Genomic DNA, 12,529 nt, shown 5'->3' with positions numbered 1-12,529 from the left:
CTGCCTGCGGTGCCAGCACCCCAGGGTCTAGTCCCTGTTGGGGCGCCAGATTCTGTCCTGGTTGCTCCTCTTCCAGTCCAGCTCTCTGCTGTGGCCCTGGAAGGCAGTGGAGGATGGCCCAAGTGCTTGGGTCCTGCACCTGCATGGGAGACCAGGAGGAAGCACCTGGCTCCTGGCTTGGGATCAGCACAGCGCGCCAGCTGCAACACACCGGCCATAGCAGCCACTTGGGGGGTGAACCAACGGAAAAAGGAAGACATGGAACAGGGCTATGGAGGCTACGGGTCTGGAGTTCAGGGCCTGCCAACCACCAGGGTTACCACAACTACAATTATTACCGTGCCCAGAACGCCTGCCACGTCTTGGGGTCATCTACAACTACAGCCCAGGCGCCTCCTGGGAGCCGTCCAAGGCCAATGATGGGGGCCCTACCGTGCACATGTCCTCTTTCGGGCCAGAGCCAGGTGACAGTTCTGACTCTCTCATTGCCAAGATCAACCAGCGTCTGATGTCCAAGGAGGGAGGCAGGGGCGGGAGCGGCGGCGGGGTGGGGAGGACATGCAGGACCCGGAGAGCAACTTCCACTCGCAGCAGTTCTAATCCTATGACCCCCGGCCCTGCACAAGGCCTATCGGCCCAACCACAGCTACGACTACGACCCAAGGGCCCAGCGCAACGGCAGCGTCGGTGGGCAATGCAGCGACTGCCCGGCTGTGGGCGGCGAGGGCTGCTCCCTCCACGGCTTCGCAAGCGACCGTGGACACGGCTGCTTCCCGGCCCCGAGCACCTCGGGCGCCTTCGGGCGCGGAGACCCCTTCCTGCCGCCCGCGGCCTCCTCTGAGCCTGAGCCACTGTCCGGTTCCTGTCCGGGCTGAACTACGGGGTGGCGGCGGGGGGAAGCAGGGGCCCGGCCGCCCCTTGAGCAGCAGGACCTGGCCTTCCTTCTCGCAGTCCACGGAGGCATGGCCGTGCAGGGGCTGGGCGGCTACGACAACGCCATGCCCTGCGGGTGCGGGCACGCCCAGGAGGCGAGGGCTTGACGGCTGTGGCCCGGTCAGCATGGGCAAGAAACGCGGAATGAGGACCCAGACGCCAAAGTGGCCCGGGCTGACGGCGAAGACTTCTCTAAAAACGACGATGAAGAATTCGGGGGGTGAGGAGGAATTCTGCGACTCCAGGAAGCAGAGCGGAGAGCGAGATGACGAGGATGAAGATGAGAGAAGCAAAGGAGGAGAGACAGGTGGCGGGACAGGGCGGCTGCCAGGATCCAGTTTGCCTGTTCCGTTTTCAAGTTCCGCAGCTTTGAGGACACAGAAATCCAGAAGCACCTGCAGGGCAGATTTCATCGGCACCAAGCTGCTGGACAAGACGGTGGAGCCCCTGCAGGAATGCATCATGAACAGGAACAAAAAAATCGAGAAGCGTCAGGCAGGAGCTGATGGAGGAGAGCGCCAAACCCGATCCTTTCAAGCAGATAGGCCGGGAGCTGCGCACGGCCAGGCCTGCGACGCTCAGATCCCGCACTGCCAGGCCTGTGACACGCTGACCCCCGCGTGGCCGCAGCTCCTGCAGCTGCACCCGCACTCTGTGGACCGCATCCACAGCCGGAGCAGGTAGGTTCAAGAAGAGGAGTCTCCATGTGGCGAAGAGTGTTTTGGATTATTTGAAAGGCAGAGTTACAGAGACAGAAAAAGCCAGGAGCTTCTTTCTGGTATCCTACATGAGTGCAGGGACCCAAGGACTTGAGCCATTGTCTGCTGCTTTCCCAGACACATTAGGGAGCTGGATCAGAAGTGGAGCACCCAGGACTCAAACTGGCGCCCATAGGCGATGTCAGCATCAGAGGCGGTGGCTTTACGGCTACTCCACAGCACTGGCCCCTATTTTTTTTTTTATTAGAATATATTGCAATTCTTGGAGCAATTATTAAGAATTTATCCTAAGGAAATAATCATAGATGCACACAAGTATTTAAATAATATAATGTGTAAAGTAACACTGATTCTACTAGCAAAATAGACACAAATGCAATATTGAATTTGTCAAATAAATTATGGGCACAATTATCTGTAAGATGAAATGCAACCCACTATAAAAATAAAAGAAGAAACACTTTATATTCTGATATGAGAAAAGGTCCAAAACATATTAAGTTGAAAAGGAAAATATTGGGGCCGGCGCTTTGGTGTAGCAGGTAAAGCCGCCGCCTACAGTACCGGCATCCCATATGGGTGTAGGTTCGAGTCCTGGCTGCTCCACTTCCAATCCAGCTCTATGCTGTGGCCTGGGAAAGCAATAGAAGATGGTCCATGTCCTTGGGCCCCTGCACCCGTGTGGGAGACTGGGAAGAAGCTCCTGGCTCCTGGCTTCGGATTGGCTTAGCTCCAGTCATTGCGGCAATTTGGGGAATGAACCAGCAGATGGAAGACCAGTTCACTAGTTCACTCCCCAAATGCTTACAGCTGTCAGGGCTGGGGCAAGCTAAACCCAAGAGCCAGTAACTCCTTCCAGGTCTCCCATGCGGATGATCAGAACTCAGTACCTGAGCCATCATCTATTGCCTGTCAGGTACATTAAATAGGAAGCTGTATCAGAAGCGGAGACAGAGGTGGAATTTTATCCCAGGCACTCTGATATGGGATACAGGTATCCCAAGTGTAGTTTCAGTGAGAGAGAGACAGAGAGAAAGGTCTTCCTTTTGCCATTGGTTCACCCTCCAATGGCCACTGTGGCCGGCGCACCACGCTGATCCGATGGCAGGAGCCAGGTACTTATCCTGGTCTCCCATGCGGGTGCAGGGCCCAAGCACTTGGGCCATCCTCCACTGCCTTCCTGGGCCACAGCAGAGAGCTGGCCTGGAAGAGGGGCAACCGGGACAGAATCCGGCGCCCCGACCGGGACTAGAACTCGCTGTGCCGGAACCGCAAGGCGGAGGATTAGCCTAGTGAGCCGCGGCGCCGGCCATGTTTTAGTTTTTGAACTATGTAAATGTACTGTTTATCCAAAGTAATAGAAGTATGTTTATTAATACAAAAAGTTCATTATATATAAGGTAGTAAGTCACAGAATACAAAAAAAAAAAAAAAAGAATGTGATGATGTAATGGTTAATTGAAAACAAAGCTGTGTTTCCAACTTTTCTACAGTGCAAAAATATTACTTATATAAAACAATAACTAAAAAATGCATCGTGGGGCTAGCGCTGTGGTGCAGCTGGTTAAAGCCCTGTCCTGCGGCACCAGCATCCCATATAGGCTCCAGTTTGAGTCCTGGCTGCTCCACTTCAGATCCAGCTTCCTGCTAGTTTGCCTGGAGAGGCAGTAGAGGGTGGCCCAAGTCCTCCCATGCACCACATGGGAGACCCGGAGGAAACTCCTGGATCCTGGCTTCTGATCAGCTCAGCTCCAGCCGTTTTGGCCATTTGGGGAGTGAACCAGTGGATGGAAAGCCTCTCTCTTTGTCTCTCTCTCTGTATCTCTGTCTTTCAAATAAATAAAACAAATCTTTTTAAAAAATGCATCGTGGGATTTTACATACAGACTTTTTTTTTTTTAAACAGATGTATTTATTTATTTGAAAGAGTTACAGAAAAAGAGAGAGGGAGAGACAAAGAGAAAGAGGTCTTCCACCTGCTGGTTCACTCTCAAAACAGCCGGAACTGAGCCAGGTTGAAACCAGGAACCAGGAGCTTCATCCAGGTCTCCCACATGGGTGCAGGGCTCAGACCCTTGGGCCATCTTCCACTGCTTTTCCAGGTGCATTACCAGAGAGCTAAATCAGAAGTGAGCAGCCAGGACATGAACTGGTGCCCATATTGGATGCCGGCGTTAGAGACAGAAGTTTTACCTGCTAAACCACAATGCCAGTGCCTTACATACAGATTTATAAGAAGCTAAGTTTTATCATCTGAGGAAAATAATGCAAAACAGCCCTCCTTCTCAGCATGAAACAGGAAACCAAGGAGGAAGAAACTAAGAGATTGGAGATAGTTCCAGATAGCTTCTCTGACTGCTGTGGTCTGAATGTGGTCCCCAAAAGCACAAATTGAATCTCAATGGTCATTGCAATAGTGCTGTCTGTCCTCTGTCCTCAAATTCTGTTGGCCACCTGCAAATCAAAAAACAACTTTTTGATTGCATCTATACTAAGTGTGGGTTTCTTGTCATTATCCCTTGAACAATGCATTGTTATCAAGTTATAGTGTTTACATTGTCCTGAGTTTACAAAAGTCATCAAGAGGTGATTTGGAGTACACAGGAGGAGACGGGCCAAGCTAAACTCAACAGCTAAACCCAAGGTTACCTGCAAATACTACACTGTTTTATATAAAAGCCTGGTGCATCTATGGATCCTGGCGTCTGCAACAGGTCCTGGAATCAATTCCCCTGGAATTGCATTGCGAGGCGGGGCTGCTAGGAGGCTGTCAAGCCAGGTGGGTAGAGTGGTGATGGAGGGGACAGGGTCCTTAGGGAGGGGCCGGGAAGGGAGGCGCTGCTCTCTGCTGCTCTTCCACCACACAAAGCACAGTGTTGGTCCCCTTTTCCTTGCCCTTCCATCCCTTCTGCCTCATGAGCTTGCAGCAAGAAGACCCTCATCAGACAACAAATGCTGTCCTGAGCTGTTCTTTGTAAGTTATGTAGTCTGTGCTGTTTGTTATCGAAGTACAAATGGACTAAGACACTTTCCTTCTCCTTGCTCGAGGCCCCACCATCAGACGGAAAGACTCCTTGAAAGTGAGCTCCACATCAAGGAAGCGGGATGAGAGGGATGGAGGATGGCAGGGGATCCAACAGGGACATAAGTGATGTCTGGCAGTGCCATTTTCCATGGTGTAGAGGTTGACATTTCTATGGAAGCACAAGGTATGCCTATAAAGCAACACAACACAAATGTATTTTAACATACAAGAATGCAAACATATCAAACAACAAATTATCTCACCCTCTAAAGTAATCACTGTAATCACTTCAGAAGGATGATCATTAAATCTAACAATGTTCTCCTTGACAAAACAATTTGGAAATGTCATTAAGCACCTTTGTTTTATTTATTTTTATTTGTTTGTTTTCGTCTTATTGAAAGCACAGAGATATTTCATCCGTTGATTCATTCCCCAAAGGCTGGCTATAGCTGGAGCTGGGCCAGGGCAAAGCCTGGAGCCCAGAACACAGTTCAGGTCTCCCATGTGGGTGGCAGGGACCCGAGTGTTTGCACCATCATCTGCTGCCTCCCACAGCGTGCATTCGCAGGAAGCTGGAATGGGGAGCAGAGTCAGGAGTCAAATCCAGGCACTTACATGTGGGATGTAGCATCCTAAGCAATGTCTTAACCATCATTCCAAATGCCCAATACGATCTATCTATTTATTTATTTTTATTAGACAGGTAGAGTTACAGACAGTGAGAGAGAAAGACAGAGAGAAAGGTCTTCCCTCCATTGGTTCACTCCCCAAATGGCCACTATAGCCGGCGCTGCACTGATCCGAAGCCAGGAGCCAGGTGCTTCTTCCTGGTCTCCCATGCGGGTGCAGGGACCCAAGCACTTGGGCCATCCTCCACTGCCCTCCCAGGCCATAGCAGAGAGCTGGACTGGAAGAGAAGCAACCGGGACTAGAAGTCGGTGCCCATATGGGATGCTAGCGCCGCAGGCGGAGGATTAGCCATGTGAGCCACAGCGCCGGCCCCTATCTATTTATTTTTTAAAGATTTATTTTATTTATTTGAAAGACAGAGTTAGAGGCCGGTGCTGCGGCTCACTAGGCTAATCCTCCGCCTGCGGTGCCGGCACACCGGGTTCTAGTCCCGGTCGGGGCGCCGGATTCTGTCCTGGTTGCCCCTCTTCCAGGCCAGCCCTCTGCTGTGGCCCAGGAGTGCAGTGGAGGATGGTCCAAGTGCTTGGGCCCTGCACCCGCATGGGAGACCAGGAGAAGCACCTGGCTCCTGCCATCGGATCAGCGCAATGCGCCGGCCGCAGCACGTCAGCCGCAGCGGCCACTGGAGGGTGAACCAATGGCAAAAGGAAGACCTTACTCTCTGTCTCTCTCTCTCTCACTGTCCACTCTGCCTGTCAAAAAAAGAGTTAGAGAGAGAGGGAGAGACAAAGAGATCTCCCATACACTGGTTCACTCCTCAAATGGCCACAACAGTCAGGGCTAGGCCAGGCAGAGCCAGGAGTCTCCTCCAGATCTCCCACATAGGTGCAGGACCCCAGTGACTTTGGCTGCTCTCTGCTGCTCTCCCAGGTGCATTAGCAGGGAGGTGGATGGGAAGTGGAGCGGTTGGGATTCAAACCAGCACCCATATGGGATGCCAACATCGCAGCAGCAACTTTGCCCACTACACCACAACACCAGCCCTCAACCCTATCTATATATTTTAAATATCTTTCGTAGTGCTAAATCTTCATTTATAGATGAGAGAGTTGATTTTTTTAAAGGCAACAAAATTTGGGGCTGGCGCTGTGGCACACTAGGTTAATCTTCCACCTGTGGCACCGGCATCCCATATGGGTGCTGATTCTAGTCCCGGCTGCACCTTTTCCGATCTAGCTCTCTGCTGTGGCCTGAGATAGTAATGGAAGATGGCCTAAGTCCTTGGCCCCCTGCTCCCACATGGGAGACTCAGAGGAAGCTCCTGGCTCCTGGCTTCGGATGGGCGCAGCTCCGGCTGTTGCAGCCACTTGGGGAGTGAACCAGCGGATAGAAGACCTCTCTCTCTGCTTCTCCTCTCTCTGTGTAACTCTGACTTTCAAATAAATAAATAAATCTTTTTTTAAAAAAAAGCAACAAAATTTATTCTATGACAAGATTGAGATATACAGTGATGTACCAGTTATCTATTGCTGCATGACCATCCAAAAACAACAGTCATATATTTATATTTAGTGCATGAGTCTATGGGTTGGCATTTAGGGCTGGGCTGAACTGTGTGGTTCTTCCTGTTTTGTCTGGGCTCACCCATAAATCTGCAGTCAGCTGCTAATCAGTTGGCAGGTAGGTAGAGGGAAGGCCTCACTGACATGCCTGGCAATTGACTCAACGCTTGATTGAGGTGACACAGTGACCAGCCAAGTGTCTCAAGTCTGGCTAGCCTGGACTTGTTCACATGGCAACTCAGCAGGTTCCAAAGGAGAAAATAGACATGTGCCAAGGCTTCTTAAGGACTGCACTTGGAACTGGAACATCACTCTGCCATATTCCCGGGGCCAAAGCAATGCACAAGATCAGCCCAGATTCAGGGGATGAAAAAATAGACCCCATGTTCTAATGGGAGGAACTGTAAAGTCACATAGCAAAGGCGCATGAACACAGGAAAGGAACTGCAACCATTTTTGTAATCTGAAATGAGTGTAATTTGGTTGATTTTGGGATTTCAAAAAAACCTGCATCTAGGGGTAGGTGTTGTGGCACAGTGAGTTAAGCTGCCACTTGGGACAGCTGCATTGGAGAGCCTTAATTCAAGTCCCAAATACTCTGTTACTGACCCAGCTTCCTCCTAATAGGCCTGAGAGGCAGTGTATGATGGCTTAAGCACTTGAGTCTCTGCCACCCATGTGGGAGACGGGTGGATTTCCTGGCTCCTGACTTAAGAATGGCCCAGCCCAGCCCCAGCTATTGCAAACATCTGGGGAGTGAACCAGCAGGTACATGATCTCTCTGTCTCTTCCTCTCTCTCTCTATCACTCTGCCTTTCTAATAAATAAATAAATCTTTTAAAAACAATAGTAAGCCTGAGTCTAAAGTCTGATTGCATGGATACATGCCTCTTAGGGACACTTCAAAAGAGTATGGAAACATCTTTTTAAGTAAAAACAGAATCAGCACCACTGATAGAAGTACATGCCCCTTTCCCACTTGATAACACTCACTCTGGGAGCTAACACTCATCCAAGGTCTCCATTCTGGTTTAAAACATTAGTTTTATTATTTTATACACACAGTGTTGACATATCTTTAAGGAAGTCCTGACTTTAATTTTGAAATTCATGCAATTATTCTAAAATATGTTTGTAATGTTTCTAGATTGGCTATGCTACCACTGAAATTCAACTTCAGACTTGGAATCAGTATCCAAAATCACATATAACTGCATGTAAATCACATGCTAAAGTTTCAAGAATCCAGAGAGGATTACGTATAAAAAAACCAGCACGCAGCCAAGCTACTGAGTTTTTATTTATTTTTTAAAAATATTTATTTATTTAATTGAAAGGCAGAGTTACAGAGAGGGAGAGAGAGAGAAAAAGAGAGATCTTCCTTCCACTGGTTCACCCCCCAAGTGGCTGAAATGGCTGGAGCTGGGTTTATATAAAGCCAGGAGCCAGGAGCTTCTTCGGGGTGGGTGCAGGGGTCCAAGGACTTGGGCCATCTTCTGTTGCTTTCCTCTGCACGTTAGCAGGGAGCTGGATAGGAAGTAGAGCAGTGGGGACTCAAACTGGTGCTTATATGGGATGCCAGCACTGCAGGTGGCTGCTTCATCCCTTACACCACAGCACTAGTCCCACTGCTAAGCTTTTTTTTTTTTTTTTTTTTTTTTTTTTTTTTTTTTTTTTGACAGGCAGAGTTAGACAGTGAGAGAGAGAAAGAGAGAAAGGTCTTCCTTCCATTGGTTCACCCCTCACATGGCCGCTACGGCCGGCGTGCTGCACCAATCCAAAGCCAGAAGCCAGGCATCTCCTCCTGGTCTCCCATGTGGGTGCAGGGCCCAAGGACTTGGGCCATCCTCCACTGCCCTCCCGGGCCACAGCAGAGAGCTGGACTGGAAGAGGAGCAACCAGGACAGAACTGGCGCCCCAACCGGGACTAGAACCCAGAGGATTAATTAGCCTAGTGAGCTGTGGCACTGGCCAACCACTACTAAGCCTTTAAAAGCCTTTTGAAGGGGCTGGCTTTGTGCCTTAGTGGATAAAGCCACCATCTGCAGCTCCAGCATCCCATATGGGCGCCAGTTTGAGTCCCAGTGCTCTACTTCCAAGTCAGCTCCCTGCTATGGCCTGGGAAAGCCACATAAGATGGCCCAAGTCCTTGGGCCCCTGCACTCACGTGGGAGCCCAGAGGTAGCTCCTGGCTCTTGGCTCCTGGCTTCAGATGGCCCAGCTCCAGCTGCTGCGGCCAGCAGATGGAAAATTCTCTCTCTTTCCATTTCCCTCTGTAACTCTGCCTTTCAAATAAATAAATAAACATTTTTTTGAAAAGGCTTTTGAAGATTAACAATGGAGCTCTGCATTGCAAAATACACAAGTTGGTGTCACCAAAATTCATATGCTGAAGTCTTACCACCAATTAATAGTAAAAGAGGTGGGGCTTTGGAAGGTCATGAGGGTTTTGCCCTCTTGAATGGATGAATGCCCTTAGAAAAGAGGCTGCAGGGAGGCTGCTGAGTAAGGAAGGTGACATCTATGAGGTACAGGCCCTGGCCAGACACTGAGAGTGGACAATCTACAGAAAAAAAAAGGTTTATTTTGACAGCTGGTTCTGCAGACAGGGCAGTCCAAAAGCATGGTGTCAGCATCTATTCCATTTCTCAGAAGGACCTCATCTGTTTCAATTCCTTGCAGAAAGGGGAGGGCAGGTGGGCCCACATGAAAGAGAGCTCAGGTGGAGGGAGAGGAAGCAAGAGAAAGAGGAGACAGCCAAACACTGTGGTAGCAATCTACCCACAGTAACTAACCCTCGCCTGCCCCAGAGAATGGTGTTAATCTATCCAGCAGAGCTCCATATCCGTGACCCAACCACCTCCCATTACTGCTGCACTGGGGACTTCTGGAGGTCACGTTCAAGCTGTAACAGTGCATGTGTGTGACATCATCAGTCACGTTATCCAAACCAAACTTTGGGGGAAGGGGCCCATTCTACCTTTTCTGAGTTGTCACACATATTTGAAGAGTAATTTTCCTATTCATTGAAAGGAAGAGATAAACACTTATTCCTTTCTATGCTATTACCATTTTCAATACTTCCACAATACTTCACTTCTAACACCAGATTTATGGGGGGTTTTCTCCACACTACTCAACTCCCCAACTTTTGGGAAAACAACTGAGTGAACTGAGTGAATTCAGTTATGACACTAGCTGGTGTTGGCAGAGACTCTACCAATCAAAACTCAGTCTTGGAGCCGGCGCTGTGGTGCAGCAGGTAAAGCTGCCACCTGCATTGCTGGCGTCCCAGGTGGGTGCCAGTTCGAGTCTCAGCTGCTCCACTTCCAAACCAGCTCTCTGCTATGGCCTGAGAAAGCAGTAGAAGAAGATAGCCCAAGTCCTTGGGCCCCTGCCCCTGCGTGGGAGACCTGAAAGAATCCCTTGGCTCTTGGCTTTGGATTGGTGCAGCTCCAGCCTTGTGGCCATCTAAGGAGTGAAACAGCAGATGGAAGACCTCTCTCTCTCTCTCTCTCTCTTTCTCTCTCTCTGCCTTTCAAATAAATAAATAAAGCTCAGTCCCACAATGCTCCTGCTTCTTGAGATACCAGTCACAAGCAATGGGCCCCAGTTCTCCACTTGGCTACAAATCAGGGATTCCTATGACTTCCTCTTCAGGCTTGCTCATTTGCTAGCTAAGTGAACTTGGGAAAACATGCACATTTCCCAGTCTATGCAACTCAACAGCACATGAAGCAGCGCATAGGGTGACTTCTGGGTACAGGAGCTTCTGTCCCTGTGGAGTTGGGGTGTGCCATCAATGTGTGCTCCAGCCCAAAAGCTCTCAGAACCCTGTCTTCCTGGGTGTTTATAGAGGTTTCTTTGCATAGGCATAATCAATTATATCTTTGGCCACTGGTGATTAAACTCGATCTCCAGCTCCTCTCCCTTCTCCAGAGTGGGTATCTTGGAAGTTCCAACCTTCTCGTCACTTGGTTTGGTTCCCTGGAAACCAGCCTCCGCCTTGAGGCTGTCCAAGAGTCCACGGCCGCCAGTCATCATTTTATTAGCATACAAAGACATTTATCAGGTAGGAGATTCCAAGGTTTTAGGAACAGTATGTCAGGAGACAAGGGGCACCAAACATCCAACTACCCATGCACACACACACTTATTGTCATGTGTCGATGGAGCTTTTCATACAAATTTATGGAGTTCTGTTGACTCTTTTTTTGGTGTGTACTTCTATGCATTCCAAAACAAGCATAGATTCATGTCAGCACCACCACAATCAAGATAGAGAGTAGACCTATCACTCCAAAATTTCTTCATGCTGCTTCCTGATAGCCGAACTCCCCCTTAATCCTAACCATTGGCAAACACTGATTCTCTCCCTCCCCACAGTTTTTCCTTTTACAGAATAGCATCCAAATAGAATCATACAGTGCATAACCCTTTGAGAGTGGCTTTATATTGTTTCTACTTTTGTAATGCATTTTAGGTTCACTCGTCGAGTAGACCCGTAGTGTCTATTGTTGAGCAAAATCCCATTGTATGGCTGTATCACCATTCACTCATTAGAGATCATGCAGCTTATTTCCAACTGTGGGCAATTATGCTATACATACTTTTACTCAGTGTTTAAATGATAAACTTCTATAAAAACCTGTACGGTTTTTATGATCAACATTAATTTTTATTTCTCTAGGGTTGAAGTTGCTGGATTGTATGGTTAAGTATATGTTTAACTTTCTAAAACTTGGCAAACCATTCTCCAAGGGATTTGTACCATTTCCCCCCTTCCCCCAGAAATGTATTAGAGTTCCAGTTCTCCACATCTTCACCAGTAGTTGGTTCTGTCACTTTTTGGCATCTTGTTTTTGGGGTACTCTATTGAAGGGGTTGATTTTTATCTTGTTGTTATTTTGTTGCATCTCACTGTGGTTTTCATTTACATTTTTCTAACTACTATCGATGTCAGGCATTAATCGTCACATATTAACTGGGCATCTGTAGATCTGTTTTGGTAAAAGATCTGTTCAAATCTTCTATCCATTTTAAATTGGGTTATTTGTATTCTTATTTATTATTCAGTTTAAGAATTCTTCATATATTTGGATGCAAGTCTTCTGCCAGAGATTTCACCTTTTGAAAGACAAAGAAAAGTACTATCAAAAGTGTCAGGAAAAGCATAGTAGGGACAAGTAAATCTACATTATTTTATGATAAAGTTAAAAAAAGCATGACAGTTTTTAGAAGAACTCACTTATAATACAGGTATTAGAAAGATGACATCACTGTTACCAACCTCAGGTTATTTGCTTCATTTGCAAATAGGAATGGACAGGAAGCCAGTGGGCAGCCCAGGCAAGGTTTATCGGGGGCTTATGCTCAGGTGCAAGGAGACAGCACAGGGGAGGAGGTCCCGCAACCGGCTCTCTGACAGGAGCGGAACAGGTGCTTTTATGGGGCTGAGGAGGCCTAATGGTTTCCCCTGGTCACACGGCACTTCAGTCTGCACCCAGCCTGCAGCTCAGGCCCCAGCCCCACAGCGCACAACACTTCAGTTTGCACCCAGCTCAGTGTTCTGCACAAGTGCTGGTGCTTTTTTGTTTTGTTTTGTTTTTCCACATAATACACTCAAAATGACAGTATTACTCAGTACCGCCACCCAG

At 48.5% G+C, this 12,529-nt stretch overlaps 1 pseudogene; it reads left to right on the top strand.

The window, feature by feature from the left end:
• The first annotated feature begins 258 nt into the window (after nt 1–258).
• Nucleotides 259–12,529, top strand: part of LOC100350206 (A-kinase anchor protein 8-like) — a 33,654-nt pseudogene continuing 21,383 nt past the window's right edge.

The sequence above is a fragment of the Oryctolagus cuniculus genome, chromosome 18 (assembly GCF_964237555.1).
Source record: "Oryctolagus cuniculus chromosome 18, mOryCun1.1, whole genome shotgun sequence".
Classification (NCBI taxonomy): domain Eukaryota; kingdom Metazoa; phylum Chordata; class Mammalia; order Lagomorpha; family Leporidae; genus Oryctolagus; species Oryctolagus cuniculus.
This window is presented reverse-complemented; position numbering and strand designations above follow the sequence as displayed.